The sequence below is a fragment of the Fukomys damarensis genome, unplaced genomic scaffold (assembly GCF_012274545.1).
Source record: "Fukomys damarensis isolate Sample0158 unplaced genomic scaffold, DMR_v1.0_HiC HiC_scaffold_28, whole genome shotgun sequence".
Classification (NCBI taxonomy): Eukaryota; Metazoa; Chordata; class Mammalia; order Rodentia; family Bathyergidae; genus Fukomys; species Fukomys damarensis.
Genome location: NW_022900940.1, coordinates 1,911,038 through 1,915,513, shown reverse-complemented (window position 1 = coordinate 1,915,513; position 4,476 = coordinate 1,911,038). Strand labels below are relative to the sequence as shown.

General features: G+C 43.0%; 1 long non-coding RNA gene across 1 annotated transcript in view; it reads right to left on the bottom strand.

Annotated features, from left to right (window-relative positions):
• The window catches only part of LOC104850930, an 11,098-nt gene extending 6,639 nt beyond the window's left edge, over window positions 1-4,459 (bottom strand). Inside the window, exons 1-2 of the long non-coding RNA XR_777099.2 lie at window positions 4,182-4,459; window positions 2,426-2,590 (exon numbers count right to left, since the gene is read on the bottom strand). This is a non-coding gene — a long non-coding RNA (uncharacterized LOC104850930). The remainder of the gene's footprint in view (window positions 1-2,425; window positions 2,591-4,181) is intronic.
• Between the last annotated feature and the right edge of the window lie 17 nt (window positions 4,460-4,476).

Genomic DNA, 4,476 nt, shown 5'->3' with positions numbered 1-4,476 from the left:
CACTCAAAGCCCTGCTCTAAATTTAAGTATTGCCCAGGATCCTTCACCATCATCCAGTCCTGAGTCAGATAAACCAACCTAACTGTTTACCCTCTCATCCTTTCACAGGGTATTGTGACCCATTTCACACTACAACAGCCATTGATATCCTAAGTCTTATATTAGTACTTCTGGGACTTGTCCTTGGGATAGGATTGGCCACAGTATCTCCTTCCAATTATAATTTTACTTCCAGGTGTTTACTCTCATTGATCTATTACCTCATAATCTCATTCTTTGCCATTCTTAATTACTGGAAACAATAATCGTTCCTCTCCTGCTCCTGTTTTCTCTCCCAAACCTTACCCAAGCCAATAAGCCCCTGGTATATACCTTGACTCTCTCCCAGCCTAACTCAGCCCTCCTTCAGACCCAGGTATGATCTCCTGAAATCACATTCCAGGCCACCTTATGCCAGTTCTTCGACCAAATCATCAAATTCCTGATGCTCTTCAGACTGGCCCACAGCTGATTTCTGCTGCCCTTTCCATATGTACCTTTACAGTTGCCCCCTGTGTTCTCCATCTTATTCAATCCCAGGTCAGTCGCCTCTCCACTCAAGTCTCCCGACAGACGGCTCACCAGCTGATACTTCAGGCCAGAGACCCCAGTGAGACCACCGTGTTACATGACAGCGAACCAACTAACCATAGCTCAGATCTCGGCTCAATTTAAACATTTTCTAAATGATCTTTGGACTGATATTCTCTGGTTTACTCCCCACCCTCCTCCTATTACCTGATAGCTGACTAGATCACTAATACACAGCTCCAAAAAACTTTATCAGATTTCACCCTGTCTAAAGTCACAATCTTTACCTTTATACTTGTTCTTAGTAACCCTCCAACTAGTCCACAGTCTCATACAAATTATCTTCTACTCTCCCCTCCCTCATTAACTGATTTGTGTGCTTGGACTTTTCTCAGGAAGCCCTACCAACAATTCCAATGATAATGCTGCTGCTGTCAACAATTCCAAGTTCATAAAGGACAACTCAGCCGGCCAACCTCCATGCCTGCCCCCTAGGTTGATTTGTCGCCCCAATTCAGCAGGAAGTAGATACAGAAGACAGACTCTCCGCCCCTTTTTCCGCCTGCCATGGACATGTTGGCTGTCGATTGTCATCCAAAATCAAAGAGTGGGGAATGTTAGGGAATTGATCATGTTAAAGTATGCTGTGACACCGCCTCACAGGCTGCATTCTCCTGGTACATCTTGGCTCCTAAAATGACCTCATACCCTTATCTCTGGTTTCCCTACCCCCCAAGGCCACAGTGGTCCAGGAAAGTTGAAACCTGTGTCTGCAGGACTGGGCCCATAAAAGCAATCTGGCCTGTGATAGGTTAAAAGTAGCTCACTCCTCCTAAATAAGCAATAGCCCACCCCAAAACTGATAAAAGGACCTTCCTTTCTTTGTTCTCTCTCTCCTTCTGCTTCTTCCTCCTCCTCCTCCTCTCTCTCTCTCTCTGCCTTCCTGCCTCCTGCTCGCCTCCCTACAATAAAGATCTCCTGCCGGACCTCTCAGTGCGTGAGTGGCATAATTGGGCAAGGGGCACCGAAAGGGCACACGAACCCCCCTTTCAGCTAAGTGGCACTGCATTTGCATAGAATACATGAAAACCTTATGTTCATTTCCCAGGACTGATAAAAAATAAAAAAAATAAACTGAAGACATCATATTACTTTATAATACTTTTTGGTTGAAAGATGAAAGAAGAAACTTCACTATCTTATCGATTGAGATTAGCCTGTTTGGGAAATTTGATTATTTATGCCTCCCCCCACTTTAAATACTTTTAAATAATATTTTTAAGGAAGGTCGGTCCAGTTTGGTGTCATCAAACTCCATTTTGATTTTTAGTCTGGTATGTTGGGGTCCAGTACAGGGACTTAGTTCAAAACAATAGCTCCCAATAATTGTTAGTTAACACTGTTTATGAGCACTCTATGAAGTTAGGTACTTCCCCAGGTTTATAAGAAAGCAGGAAGTGACAATTGAATCCAGTCCAATTTAACTGAAAAAGCTAGTGCTTGTCCTCATAAAACATATAGCAGAATTCAGAGAGCTTTCTATCAATGAAGAAAAAAATAAGAAATAGGGAGAGGTCTTAGTAAGCCTTCAAAAAAAGATCATTCAATCCACCCATTTATCCAGGCCCAGGGCTAGGCATCAGATACTCTACTGATGTTTACTTCCTTCTGCCTGTCCCCATGCTGTAAGAAGGCAGGTTGAGAGGAAGTGAGTAAAGGCACTGCTAATTGCTAATAAGACATTTGACCCCAAAGGAGAGGACCAGTCTTTCAGTCAATGCAGGAAACCTCATGTGAACCTGGAAAGCCCCCAACTATGCACCAGTAGATACCCCAAACTGCCAAATGGACTTACCAATCAGAAAGCCTCTCTCCTCTCCACTTGCAAAAGTAAACCTCATCCTGAAAAACGCTCATCTAGCAAGGACTGCAATTTTTTTTATGAAGCAACACTTCATGGTAGAGTTCAAAAGCACTAGAATCTGGGTCCTGGGTTCAATCTCTAGCAATTGCACTCCCCCTGCAGTAGAAAGAAAAATTATTCCTTACAAATTCCTTCTTGTCTCTGTTGGAACATAAGTAATGGTAGCTGTTTCCCTTAGCATGATAATACTGAATAATTGACTTTGATTAATTCTATAGGTGGTCTTCCCCTGGCAACATTTTCAAAACTCTCAGCAAGCTTCAACATTCATGCTGCAAACATTTACAAGAGTCTTCACTCCAGCCTGGCCAGATGGTAGACCCAGTAGGGTAATGATGAATGAAATGACGACTCAAATCCACTGGGGCAAGAGAGCAGTGTGGAAAGAAGTGACTTCAGCTTTAGGGAAACTGCTCTGCAGCTCTGAGCTCTGAGAAAGTTACAGGACCTTCAGGTCATGCAAGGGGGCGTGGTAATCTCTGTGGTCCAGGTCTCTCTTGGCAAAATGGGGTAACAGTAGGAAAGGCCCCTCTGCAGCATCTTGTGAAGATTAAACAACAGACACCCAGAGTATACATGACAGGCAAGAGCACAGTGTACAAACAGAATAAAAAAGAGCCCACCATCCCATACTGATCCATGCGAATAAAAGAATAAATAAGGCAATGGGGAGAAGGTGCAGCTCTCTCAGGGTAGAACCCAAACTAATAAATGTGGAAGGATGGAGTTAAATAATCAGCACTTGTAGCCATCAAAGGAATCATTGATTTGATATTATCAATGGATGCTAAATCTAGTGGGTAAGATTTTGAACAAGAAAGGGATATAAAATTAATGTAGTGGCTTTTATAACTATCAAGAATAGAAAACCAGCCAACATGTAAGTACTGTAATTGATGGAACTGCATAAATGTTATATGGACATTTGGGGGTAATATCTTTTTTAGGTTTTTGTCAATTTGAAGTTAAATCCAAATAAAATGTTTTTTTTTTAAAGGCTTTAGAGGAGACTAATACCAATAACTATCTTAGATTTTAAAAATTGTAAAACAGTGCTTAATAGGGGTCTTGGACTTGAATTATATGTATACGCCTTATTAGATTTGTGACTTCTGACAAGTTACTTAAACCTTTAGCACCTCGACTTCCTCTTACCAAAATGACTGTTTTACATTTGTACCTACTTAAAAAGTCACAACAAAGACATAATGAACTCGTGTCTGTCAGGTGCTTGGTCGATATTCAGCGTGCTTTTTTTTTCTTTCTTTTTTTGTTTTGAGGTAATAGAGATTGAATCTAGTACCTTGGCACAGGGTTACATGGCCATCCATTTTTATTTCGAGGCAAGCTTTCATTAAGTCACTAAACTGCCCAGGCAGCTTAAATTTGCAATCCACCTGTCTGCCTTGACCATTCAGAGTGCTGGAATTACAAGACTATGCCACCAAGCCTGAGTGCTACTGTCACTTTTATTACATGTATTTACATGTAAAGTACACAGAGACTGGTAAACTCCAAATAAATGCTCTTATCCTCATGGTTACGGGGCTTAAACTTCTCAAGTAGTTTTGCACTGATTTCAGGTTGAGGATTAAAAAACAGAACAGACCAAACCAAAACAAAAACCCAAAGCTCCCGAAGGGGTAAAGAGCTTGCACCAGCTACAGCAGACTCCCCGGCCCCGGACCTCGGGTCCTGGCTTCCTCTGATTGCTTCCGGCTTCCTCTCCACATCACTTCCCTAGTCAGGCCTCTCCGACCTCAGGACTAGACTGAGGTCTCTGCTGGACCGTGCCGGCTCCCACAGTAGTGACTAACAGTCCTCGGTCTGTCCATCCCCTGGGATAGTTTAAGTGCCACGACCCCAGGGCTTTTGGTCATGATGGCAAGCCGGGGCCAGCATGGTGAGAAAAGGCCTTCGGGTACTAAATGTGACAGAGAGGAGAATTGGGTAGGAGGCCATGGCGCCCGGGGACCAGCGGA